General features: G+C 41.1%; 1 protein-coding gene across 1 annotated transcript in view; it reads left to right on the forward strand.

The window, feature by feature from the left end:
• RORA (RAR related orphan receptor A) overlaps window positions 1-13,663 on the forward strand; it is an 82,171-nt gene that overhangs the window by 20,208 nt on the left and 48,300 nt on the right. The window lies entirely within an intron of this gene.

Below are 13,663 nucleotides of genomic sequence, written 5' to 3' on the forward strand. Positions count from 1 at the left end.
TAAGCACAGGGTCTATCAGAATTCTGCTTTGCTCACAGATCACTTAAGTAAATGAAGAATTATCAAAATTAACTAGCATGAGCTGAAAGTCTGCTACGCACGCACTCTAACAAATTGCTTTACAAATCACAGCTACAGTTCCCCTAATATCCCGGCAGTATTAAAAAAACAAAATTACAATGAAGTCACACGTTATATATGGGGATTGGATGAACCACAACATGACAGGAAACAACCAGAAATACACAAGACAATATAATTTTGCATCTTCATTGTATCTCCTGGGATGAGGATTATCTTTTTGTTGTATCTTGTATAGCACCTAGTACAGTGGGGCCTATGGCTCCTAGACACTACTATGATAATAAGAACAAAAACTAAGGACTTACGTAAGTAGGACCTTCCAACTACTATTACTTCTCCCTTTCCCAAGAAGTTTATGCAAAAAAGTTAACTTGATCCTTAAAATATTCTGTATTAGTGGGGTGAGGGTTGACCATGCTTTTAAAGCAGTAGCCACAAGAGGTTGAATAGGATATCAGAATAACCCTTTGAAAACAATTATACAGTTCTAAAAGCAAAGCTGGGGGCCTGACACCACCCCCAGAGTCTCTTTCTCAGGGCTTCAGTTTTATTTCTTCACCATAAAATATTTCCACACATTAAACCCAGTTTTCTTCCTCCTGACCCAGGGTCTATCTGTTCCCACTCTACTGGCCATTTTCCTGAAAGACAACATACTTCCTATAGCTTCCACTTCAAATGAGCCACTCGCTGGCTTTTTATAATCACCTGATCATTCTCTGCTGGTAGGTAGATGATTAGCCACAGGTGAGACTGGGCCCACCTCCCCTTAAAGAGCCAGCCAGTCTGTGACACCAGCTCATAAAGGTGCTAATCTATGCCTAACAGTTTCTTGCACAGATAGTCTTGCTAGGGTTCAGGACCCATATAACAAAAAAGTTTTCATTTTTCATCTCTTATTAAGCAACAAATTGAAGCTAGACAAATTCAGACAGGAAATAAGGCATACATTTTGAACAGTGAGAGCAATTATCCATTGAAACAGTTTATCAAGGGTTGTGGTGGATTGTCCATCACTGACCATTTTTAAATCAAGATTGAATGTTTTTCTAAAAGGTATGCTCTAGGAATTATTTTGGGGAAGTTCTGTAGCTTGTGTTACACAGGAGGTCAGACTAGATGATCAAAGTGCTACCTTCTGGCCTTGAAATCTGTGAAAACAAAACACACAGCCTTTGTGGAACTGGGAGTTGAGAGAATCTGAGAGTTCACAAATCTATCCCAGTTCCTCTTTTGGAAAAGGTTGAAACATTCCATTAAGTGCTCAGTATAGTGCAGAAATCAAGAAGACATGTATCTCCACACACAGATTTTTCTCCCCATGCTTAAGTGGACTGTGCAGCTTAATACCAGTGAGTTCATTGCTTTACTGTAACCATTTGTCAGTCTTGGTTTGTGTTTGTGCTTTTTACAATTCAAGAGGGAAATGCATTATTTTGTTTCTGTTAACAGTTAAGCTGGTATGTTTTGTAGCAGAACTAGTTTGTACATGGAAATATTTGTACATTTCTTTAACAGAAACAAAGCATAGAATGTTGCAGCCAAGCACAAATGTTTTAATAACATGCTATTAATTTCAAGTTATATAGTCACTTTGAATACTGTGGCCACAGACTTAGTAATTATCCTTTACTTGTTTATATCCTTTGATTTTTGTTTGACTCTTGGCACTTAAAAAGACAGCGTCCTTTTAAATTAAATAATGTATTTAAAATTATTTATTCTTGTTTATAATTAACATTTAAAAAGCAATTCTTCCAGGATTGATTATGTAGTTTGCTTTTCACTGTTTGATTGTTGGGAGGGGAGAAAGGTTGTTTTGTTTTTTGCAAGTCAGTTAGTATAGGTACTTACATGACTAGTATATTTTTGTTTCTATTTCATCTATTTCTAGTCAATTTCACTTTCCCATTTTCACATATCAGCATAATATTGCAACAAAACTTTCCAGCTTGGTGTTTATGCCATGCTATCTTTAGCATTGTAGGAGAATGTGGTGATTATTTTAAATAGACTATTTTAATTTAAAAAAAAAATTTTTTTAAGGAAATATTTCTGCGGGTCTTAGACTATTAAAAGCTTACTTCTGCAAAACATAAATTTGAGGCTAAATTTGACTTATCTATGTCCCCTAAGCTTCTCAGACTGGTTCCATTTTGCATTTTAAAGGAGATGCAAAAGAATGCAATAGTGAAAATTGTTCCCATTTTATGGATTTGAGGTTCAGGAATGTTTTGAATGTCTAGGGAGCACCACAGGACTTATGAATTAGGTGTTAGAGTGAGAGTTTAGGCACCTTTTTTTAAAAAAACTAACTTATTGTGTAACCATGGGCAACTCACTTAACTTCTGAGCCTCAGTTCCCCATCTGTGAAATGAGGATGGTTATATAATAATACCTAGCTTGTAAAGCTCTTTTCATCTTTAGATTTCAAAGTGGTTTACAAAGGAGGTCAGTATCATTATCCCCTTGTAAAGATGAGGAAACTGAGGCACGGGGAGGGAAGTGACTTGCCCAAGCAGAGCCTGGTTTTCCAAGTGCTACTGAATTCCAAAGTATGTTAAAGATAGTCAATGGCAGAGGTAAGACTAGAACTCAACACCACTGAGAGTATTATCCTTATTTCAGAGATAGGGGACTGAGGATCAGAATAAGTGACTGGGCCATGGCCACACAGGAAGCCTGTGGCAAAGCCAGGGAGCCAAGCTAGATCCCAGAGCCCTATTTCACTGCCTTAACCACAAGACTTTCCTTCTTTTTTTAAATTAAAAATAAAAGCCAAACAAAACCAGACAGCACAGAAAATTTGTGTCCTGTTGTAGCTGTAAAGTGTACTCACTTTTCTGTCCATAGGGATTATAAGGATCTGCATTAAAAGCCCAATAGTACCTATATAATCCTATCGGTTTAACTGAAGACTGCATAGCTGTATGAAGTTCCTGCCTACCTTTTATTTCAATGATATCAAGTGCAAATCCCAATGGGGTTGTAGTTTTTAATTTTCTACCAAATGTATACCCATCAGTACAAAATACAGAATAATATTTACTTCCCCTCCTGCAGAAGAGAGAAGGGAATATTCCAATATGTTCTCTTTATGGGGTTTATATCATTTGTATTACCATTGCACCTAAGAGCCCAAGTCATAGACCAGGACCCCATTGTGCTACAACACAGAGCAAAAGACAATCCCTGCTCCAAGGAATTTACAATGTAAGTATAGAACAGGAGACAGCAGATGGGTACAGACAGATGGGGAAGAACAAGGAAACAATTGGACAATATTGATTGGCATGATAGTCTGCGGTGTCAGCACACCAGTAGCCTAACTGTTGTCAAGTTTTTTGCAGGCGTCCTGGCAAAAGAGAGTTTTGAGGAGGGGTTTGAAGGAATGAGGTGACTTTGCATATGTTTATGGGGAGCATCTCCCAAACATGTGGGGCAGTATGGGAGAAAGCCCCAACGTTCTTTGTTTGAAAATTTAACAAGTGCGCAGGGGGGCCGGCATCATGGGCCGATCAGAGGCCAGCATTAAAAGATTGATAGCAAATAGGTAGGGTGAGGAGTGACTGTTCAGGACCTTGAAAATGAATACAAGCAACTGTTTGAAGTGATGGAGCCAGTGGAGGAATTCAGAGAGGGATGATATGGTCAAAGCAATAGACTAGTTAAATGATCTTTGTCGGGTGTCAACCCCAAGAATTCAAAATCATGAGTCAGATCTCAAAATATCATGAGCTTGGTGTGTGTGTGTCCGTCCGTCCCCGTCCGTCCCCGTCCCCCCCAACTGGATTCTTATTTTCCATCTGATTTTTGAGCCGGAAGGTTTGTGTTTTCTCTTTCCTCTGTGACCATAGGTCTCTTTAATCTAGCAGAGAAAGGCATAACAAGATCCAGTGACTGAATATCTGTCTATTTAAGGTGCTTCTATGACCCACATCACGCTAGTATCTGAGCATCTCATAATTTTGAATGTATTTTTCCCTCACAATGCCCATGAGTTAGGTAAGTGCTGTTATCCCCATTTGATGGGTGGAGAGCTGAGGCACAGAGAGGCTGTGTGATTTATCATATGTCACACAAGAAGTCAGTGCTGGAGCAGGGAATTGGTGCTCTAGCCACTGAACTATCCATCCTCTCATTCTGCTCTACACAGTTAGACAAATTCAGACTAGAAACAAAGAACAGATTTTTAACCCTGTGGGTAACAAACCTTCGGAACAACTTACCTATGGGTGAGGTGGATTCTCTGTCACTTGCTGTCTTTATGTCAAGTTTGGTTGTCGTTCTAAAAGAGATCGTCTCATATAATCATTAGTTATGGGCTTGATGCAGGAAGCACCTGGTGAAGTTCTGTGGCTGTATTATGCAGAAGGTTAAATCAGATGATCATAATGGTCCCTTCTGGCCTAAAATCTATGAATCTATAAACTTTTCCTCCTATTGTTGTGCTGAGACACATCTCTTCTGGCCCTTGCCCACTCCTCACATGTTTGTGGTGTTTCCTCCACTGTGCTCATGGAACGGGGCGGGATATTTTCTGTCATGCAGCCAGGAGCAGATCCATGGAGAGTTTTCTATCAGGTCAGAGATGTGGAGGGGGACAATCTTTCCCTAAGTGTTATAAAGCCAAACAATTATTTGCTGAGATCTCTTTCCACAATGCAGTTACTTTTGCACACACAAAGGGCACTTACCTGCAATTTCTCATGACATGGAGTTTGTGACTGAAATTGGGCCATAGCTATTTAATTATGTGGATGTCCACCCACAAAATAGCAACAGTGGAATCTCTTTGTTCCTTACCATCACGTAACTAGCACTTACTCTGGTTCATTATGTAAGAAAGTAATCCAGCAAAAACAACATGTTGACTCTTCTGCCCCTCCCTATCATCCAACCATCCCTTGCCTTCTATTTTAGCAAAGTACTTATTTAGGGCTCATCACCAGAGCATCCGACTACCTCAGACATGAATGGATTTTATTCTTACAGCACTCCTGAGATATAGGGAAGTATTATCCTAATTTTACAGATTGGGAATTGAGATGCAGGGTAGAAGAAGTGACTTGCCTGAGGTCAAGCAGGAAGTCTGATGAGCCGGGAATTGAACATGCATCCTAACCCAGTAGCTTAGCCCTTACTAGTCCATCTTTCCTCCATCTCGTCATCAGTTTTTGTTACCCCAAACAAAAAGCCCCGTTTACCATTTCAATCGCTTATCTTTAGCGCCATCTCCCCCACATTGTTCAGTTTATCAGAATAGGAGTTGTACATTTCTCTCCCCTCTTTCTCAGGAACATAAAAAAAGTTAAGATTAAACTTTACAGTAATCCTGCCCTGCTTCTGGTTCTCTCACTGTTTGGGGTCTGGATAGTATATTTTGAATTCTTAACCATGTTCAAAGATCTGCACAAAGAATGGCCATGCACTGTGATGGGTAGCTGAGACTTGTGGAGCTCAAGGAAATTGTCAGAACACTAGGGCTCTGATCCGGCCAACACTTACGGCTTATCTGCATGGAAAATTGTACCAGTATAATTACCCCAGTATTGTTAAGCTGCTCTAGTTATCTCAGTATAACTCCCTGTTTGGACATTCTCATTCCAGAATAGGAGTTCCTTTCTCCAGTTTAGTTTATACCATTTCCAAAGTGACATAAGAAACTAAAGCAGAAAAAGGCCCTCTTATACTAGAATAAGGCCATATCTACACTGTGGGCACTATCGGTTGTAGCATAGTGTAGACTCTTCCTACAGCGACAGAAGGGGGGTTTCTATCTGTCTATATAATCCAACTCCCCAAGCGGTGGTAGCTAGGTCAATGGATGAGTTTGTCCATTGACCTGACTGCATCTACACTGGGGTTTAGGTCAGCTTAACTACAGCACTAAGGGGTGTGAATTTTTCACATTCTTGAGCCACCGTACCTATGTCAACCAAACTTTTAAGTGTAGGCCAGGCCTAAGTGTGTCAACATGGGGAATTATACCGTTAGTTTAAACTAACATCTGAGACCAGTGTAACGTCTCATGTTAACAAGCCCTTCGCATGCACCTAATTTCTGCCCGTGGGTTGTTCTACTGAAATCAAGGAAAATGCTCCCATGGGCTAAAGTTAAGTACGTGTAAGTGTTTACGGATCTGAGATCTAGGAGTGATTTCCCCCCATGTTTGTAGGGGATCTACAGTAAGACATGGTGACAAATAGTAACTTGCTATGACTTTTATATAAAAGTCGCAGGCGGAAGGAGAAATCCTTTGTTTTGCTGCTGGCTTTCTTTGAAAGGTAGTGTTTAAAACAGGCAGTTTCCAGATAGTTACACTGATCTGTATTTTAGCCACCAAACAGAGGGCCATATTGAGCCCTGTTCCTTGACTTGAATGGTAGTTCCAGGTGAGTAGAACTTAAAGACAAAGTGTAGAAAGTTGGCCTCAGACTAATTAAATCATAAACCAAAAATGTAAGTAGGGATTCTGGACTTGCTAACAACTTGGCTGCTTATGAATAAGGCAGGAAGAAGGATAAAAAGGGAAATGCAAATATCTTCCTCTACAAGATAAGTGTTTTCCTGATTTAAGAAACCACTTTCAGAAAAAATGAAACATGTTCTTCAGTATCTGACAGATAGAGTTCTTCAAGCAGTGATTCCTTCCACCTCAAGTAACTTCCCCATGACAAGGTTAAAAGCTGTAGAGATTTCCACAGTTCATTATCTCTGGGTGGAAGGAACACTGCCACAACAAGACACGTGCTATAAATCCTACCTACAATGCTACTGCTACCCATATGAGACCCAGCCTAGCCTCACAGATACCCCAAGTTCAATCATTTCATAGGTCTTGCAATCAAACCTCTTTTTTGCCTAAAGGCTTAGGATCTGGATATTAGTCATTTTGATTCTCCCTTCTCTTTCCCCCTCACTCCCCTCTTCTGATACAGACTGTAGTAATGTAGCATAACAATGTAGTTACTTTGCTTCAATAGTAACCTAATATGAAAGAGATTTTAACACACTCACTAATTTCTTTGCATCCAGTGTTGGCAATTATGAAATAGATTAGACATTGGCAAGATTTTACAGAATAATTACAGGCTTCCTAAAGTAGTACAGTATAAATAATTACAGGTTTTAAAGTGTTATTGTGAGCAGCAATTTATACCGAAATTTCATCTTGCTCTTTGAAACACGGATACATAACCTTCACCATGCCACAGCAAATGTTTGGATTTCTGGATGCTGGACAGCAGAATGTAACCTTTTCTTTTATTGTGCAGCAAATGTTCTATGGTACCTTATTTAAATTGGTATATAATTGAAATCTAATTAGACAGGGGCTAAAGCCTCCACTGATGTAGCTCATTGTACCTCCACTAGAGTCAGTGTAGCCACGTTGATTTATACCAGTTGAAGATGTGAAGCAGCTATTTGGTTGTAGTATAGGCATTATTAAAGAAGAGAGGCAATGGTAATAATTCTGTTTTGAAAATTAAACCCATGGCATTGTCAGAGATGATTACTTCAGTTTATATGTAGTCAGGCGAACGAAGGAGAAAAATTCAGTACAGCTGTTTCTTTTAGCAAAAGGTTTCAATTTCCACTGTATGTTGCTAGCATTGATGAGGAAATCATGCAAATAGTCATCTAGTTGTGGTTTTCATTTCTTAGCACCTTTGTGCTTGTCTAATCCCCTCTAAGTGAGAGAGCACAGATTCATTTTTGTTTCTATTCTATTCTGTTCTGTTCTATTCATGCCAATGTCTTGGACCAGATTCGTATCTGTTTGGGCAGTGTAAATTCAGAGTAACTCCAATATCTTCACTACAGCTAGTTCAAATTTACACTGCTATAACTTTTCTGTAATTATCAACCTCTACAATTGTTTTTCTCCTTCATTTATGGAGTTTGCACATCCACCAAGGTTTGTGAAGTATCTGTTTTTCTGTGTTTTCCCTGTATTATTCAGGGAAATTATGATTTGAAAGAGATTGATGCACTTAACCACTGAAGCTTTTGATGGGTCATTACCATGCATGTTATTTCAGCTAAATAACTGGTTGGTTATTAACGTGCGACAGAGCTTTGTCTCTTTGGAGAATCAAGTGGCAAATTGAGCAAGACAATAACTCTTTACTCAAAGTCTATTTTTCTTAGGGATGCTGCATTGAGGAATGTAGGAATCTTTAGGCCTGAACTAGGCCAATAATCCATCTGTTAGATTTGTTTGTGCTCTTTATTTTTAACCTCACTATACTTGAAAGTCTGCTGGATTTCCCCGCCCCTGCCTCTGCCCCAAGTTATCTGTAGGTTTCACTTGTCCCCTGATAGCACAGGATAATCAGGATTGTTCTGTAAGTATTTTTTCAAGACTAGGCACGTGGGAGTTCTAGTTAAACATTTTGGTCCTTCATCAAGAACAATGTAGCAACTGAGTGTGTTTAAGTCATTTCTAAACAAATTATTCTGAATCGTTTATTGATGTTTACTCTCCTCATCTTCTGGCTAAGGAAAAATACAAGCTGGAAAATAAGCATCAAAATAAGCAAATAAGAATAGTGAGTACATTTACCTACAAAGATAGAGTCTAGTTTGGTAAAGAATAGGATGGGGAAATCAGGAGATCTGGATCTTATTCCTGGCTGTGACTTATGTCAAATCACTGAACTACTTTGTGACTCAGCTTACCCATCTGTAAAATGCAATAATATTATTTAATTACCTGGCTAAGTGAGGCTTAGCTCATTAATGAGAGTAAAGTGCCATGATGTATTTGGATGGAAAGGAGGATTATAGATGTGCAGCTATTATTTTATATTAGTTTCTACTGACTTTTTATCAACTGTCATTTTTTATAGCAAACACAAACCAAATGCCATTAGTAAACATCCACTTCTACTCAACTGCGTTTGTATTGGAGTTTTTCAATTTAGTGTTGCTCATATGAAACAATAGTTGAATTTAATTCCTAAAGATTTCACCTTCAGAATGGGTTTAGTGACATCTGGCTGGTAAACAATTTTTTTTTGAGTAAATTAATATCTTAGGAACTCATGAGGTTTTTTAATAGATACAATCTGTTGAGTTTTGTGAGTGTGAAGGTTGGTTATTTTCTTCATTGTTCCCACCGGATATTCCAGTCCTGAGGACTTGCACTGGAAATTGCTTTGGTTTAAAAAATAATGTAGTTGGATCTACTTTGTGTTTAAGGGTTAGAATTCCTCTTAGGACGTCATTGTATGGTCTACTGAAAATATGAACAATAAAGAATTAACTCTTTCAATTTGTGATGCTTTAAGAGAAGTAGCGCATTCTCAAATGTTCATGTTTCACTTTCTGCCTCAGTTCCAGTGCTTTCCACTTCAGTGCATTAATATTTTAGGACATAACACATTAAATGTATGTAGCCAGTGGGAGTCGTGCAAAGTAAATTTCCACATATTGAGATAAGAATGCACTTTTTGAATGGAGTCCTCCATCTGAGAAGAAGAATCCGTACTTGTCGTCATTGGCAGATTAACATATTATGACCCTAAAGTCCAAAAACCAGTTGGCCATCCGGAGTGCTAAATCATGTTAGTTAACATGTGTAACTCTTCCCCCAAGGTGAGGCGCAAGTGTCCTCCTTGACGCTTCTACTGAGTGGCTTTTCTCCTCTCCTCAGATAGGTTGGATCCAGGTTCTTTTCTGGTGCCTAGTGCCTCTACCCAAGGTGATTCCTTACTGTGCCTGAGACATAAGGGGTGCTGTCCCTTGGGAAAATGAATAAAGCTACCGCTACTGGCAAGGAGTGCAAAACCAAGTGCACAAGAAACAATACGGTACATCAACACAAACCCCAGCAAAGAAATGACACTCCCCAAAGTAGTAATACAGCAAAGGGGGGCTTTATTTGGAGCAGGAAAATAGGAGCTTGGGAAGGAAAGGGTTGAGGTTAAGTAATAAGTAATAAACATTACTAAATCAACCAGTTCCCCACCTCCCAACACTCACAACATTTCCCAACCCCCAGCGCTCTCCCTGGTGCTTTCCCAGGCAGATGGTATGCTGAGGACCAGTCTGGAGAGAACTGCTGCAGAGTTGGGAATGTTGGCCAGCTTTAAGTGAAAAAAAAAAAGGGGGGGGGGGGGCGCATGGTTTACAATGCGTTTGCCCCTGGGGCAGGGTTCTTTTGTGAATTCCTGGTCCAGAGACCTTTGGGGGTCTCAGCTGACTCTCAGTAGCTGGCACTGGGTCAGATCTCTGGCACTCTGGATGCTGGTCTTTGTGGGGCAAGAACTGCCTGAGCCATGCAGCAGTTCAAAGACTCCCTATGTGCGGAGGGAGAGTTAATCATCAGACTCCCTGGGCTCTGCTTCTCTGTCTGCTCCAATCCCCCTAAACTCAAAGCTCAAAATTGAAACTGAAACCAGTCTTGTCTCTGAGTCCGGCTGTCCCCTCTCACTGAGAGGCTGAGTACCCTGACCCATCATTGGTCCAGCAAACTGCTTGTCCATAGCCTCCCATGGAGAAGCCTCCCTGTAGGCCTCCACAGGAGTTTCTAGTCCATTCAGTCTCCACCCCTGGCTCCAGAGATGTTGGGAAATGGTGCCAGTGGGCTCTGGTAGCCATTATTGTTGTAGTCTATAGCATAGGAGGCACAGAGGCTAAGTCTAAAGTTCAGGAACTGCAAACTGTAAGCGGGGGTCACATATCTTACGACACAATGTCATTTCTCAGTGTGGACAAGTCCTCAGTGACGTAGTTGTCCCTCTCAAACTATAGGTGGGATGAAAATCTGAGGGGACTTCGAAAGCATCAAAGCATATTAGCATCAACTCCGCAATAGATCAGCTAATATTTCATTGCTTGCTGTCATTCCCATCCAGGCTGAGGTCATAGTGGTAACGCAGTTATGCATTGTGCTTCCCGCCTTTTTGTTAAAAAGCAGTAGGACCGCAAAGATGAAGGTGAAGGCACTGGAGCATTCCCAGCAATAATTTCTAAATGCTGGAGATAAATAGGCAGGCAAAGTTGTAGATTTATCTGTGTGGGGATATTAGCGCTTCCAATACTCTCAGCACAGATGCAGTTATCACTTAATTGACTTTACCTTAGGGAACACTAGAAAATCTCTTCACAGCCATAAAGGAAAAACTTTTGCACTTAGTCCATGGCAGCCCCGTATTCTGAGGCTATTATACTAATGGAGTTGCAACAGAGAAGGGGAGAGCATAGCACAGATCCGCTGCTGCACAAATAAAAACATCAGAATTAGCATCTTGTTGCATCAATATATTGGCCCTTTCTATGTAAGAACTCTCACAAGTGAACGCCTTTGGCTTGATTCACCACTGTTGTCTCAATTCCATTGACATCAAGGGAGCTAAACTGGAGTGAACCTGGAATACCACAGTGGTGAATTGGGCCCATTGTCTCCACAGATCCCTGGCTCCTGAGACACTGCAGGCTCCCCCTAATAGTGGAGGCAGAGTTGTTACCAGATTTGCCCTTCACCTTGGGGCATTTATTAGGGTTACCTTCCTGGAAGGGGGTGTGTGATTCTAGGGGTGTGATTCTACTAATGTACTGCTTGTGTTACTTGTGTGTTCATAGGGCTACAAGCCCCCTCCCAATGGAGGTATCCTGCAGGACCTAAGGTTTTCAGGGCTGAGTTCCTCCAGCACAGGTGTACAGGTGTTAGTTCATTTACATCAAGAGCAGGGATTTCCCAACACGCAGTGCTTCCCTGCTTCAGCAATCCCAGAGTTCAGTGTGTTCCCTGCTGTACCAATCCCAGAATTCCGTGCGTGTTCCATCTTCGATGTAGATGAAGCTTCTGTTCTCCATTCGTGTGCTAACTGAGATGCTTATGAGGCATGGGGAGTTGTCTCACCCTTGATGGGCGGGTTTCAGTTGTGTCTCCTGCCTTTTCATATTGAGAATGTCTTTGATTTCTGGTTCAAGCAGCCTGCAGAAGGGTGGGGGTGGGGGGGGGGGGTATTCAGGTGAGCAATTGGGGTTTTGCGCCCTGGTTCCCCAAGAACACAGAGCTGCTAGGTAACAGAGTAGGATGCCCAGAATGTGTAAGTGCCAGTTCCAGCAGAAGGCCCAGATCCATGCAAGCAGGATCATGTCCTGCTGAAGATCTCTCAGCCCACCTGTAAACGCTGCCCTTCGTTCCCCAAATAGCCTAGGAATCTGTGACTGCCTTGTTGTCCCTTCCATGGCATGTAAAAGCCACAGAGGGAAGTGCTGTTGTTCAGGGCATCAGCAATCCCTTGAGAGAGAAACATGACATGCAGTGTGCCCATTTACCAACTGCACACGTGGCTGGCTGGCTACACCCCGTACAGCTGCTTGGTGTCCAGTTTGTGCCGTTGGCATCGGAGGGGCTAGATGTGCCTGTGTGGTAAGATTGGGAAGGCAGGCGCGCACAGGATGGGGTGAACCTGCCCCTGCTGGAGGTCATGACACAAGAAGGATGCCTTTTTCAAAAGCACACCACTCCACCCCTGCCAGCGTGTGTTTGAGGTCACACGCAGGGGGGGAAGGAGGATGTACAATGGCACATCTTCAAAATGGTGTCCCCCATGTCTGGTTTTGTCTTAGTACCGGACAGGGGACAAACCATTTAATACCTGGCTTAAAACCACACAGAAACCAAGGCATCTATCCTCCATTCTTCCTGTCACGTTGCCCAGCAGAAGGGGAGTGTATACACTTCTAATAGTCACTTTTTTAACCTTCGTTTTCAGTCCTATATTGGTTAGAATCCAAAGTGAATATTTTGAATTTTGTGGCACTTTTGTGGACATAAGATTATTTGCAATTGTGGACTATTCACTGGAACGAGAGCTCTTATTTCTTGTACAAAAAGCTGTTTTGAGACATAGGGAGCAGTGTCTGGTAATGCAAGTAGTACTACTACTTATCTAAATAAGGAGCAAAACACCTGAATTTTGCAACTTGGCATGGACATTATTCTAGTAGGCAGCAGTGCAGTGCATGGTTTGAAGAAAGCATTTTGAAATTAACTGCAAGCTATAAGTGATAGAAAAATCATTTTTGAGTACGCTCAGTGGATATCAGAGCAGTTTTCTTCAAACACAGCCCATCCACTTGGACATCACATTACACCTTCTGTCTGTTAATTTCCTAGGTCCATGAACTGCTGGTTTCCAGGTATTGCTGGGAAAATTTGCATGTGGCAAATTGAAATGTCTCACTGAAATGTTCTGCAAGCAACAATCCATTGTTTTAATGTCCAAGAGGGGAGAAAATCATGAGCATGGATTAAAATAACAGAATCCAGATGGCTAAGCATCTTTTTATACATTTCACATTTTGCAAATGCTAAGCTCTCACTTATAAAGATGAATTACTCAGTTTCCCTTTGTGTTTCTGTGGTTTTATACTAATGTATCTCCATTCATATTAATGGAGTCACACCAGCATGAAACTGGAGTAACGCAGTGGAGGACCAGATCTTACTTTTTTTTTAATCTTTGCAGTCAGTTCACGTTGTCTTTGGCCAACCAGGAGGATCAGTAGCTGAGAAACTGCCCCCTCTGCCATCCTGTTCAGCAAGGTGGAGTATAA

Source organism: Emydura macquarii, unplaced genomic scaffold (genome assembly GCF_026122565.2).
Source record: "Emydura macquarii macquarii isolate MOO-44397 ecotype Brisbane River unplaced genomic scaffold, CSIRO-AGI_Emac_v2 contig_3451, whole genome shotgun sequence".
NCBI lineage: Eukaryota > Metazoa > Chordata > Testudines > Chelidae > Emydura > Emydura macquarii.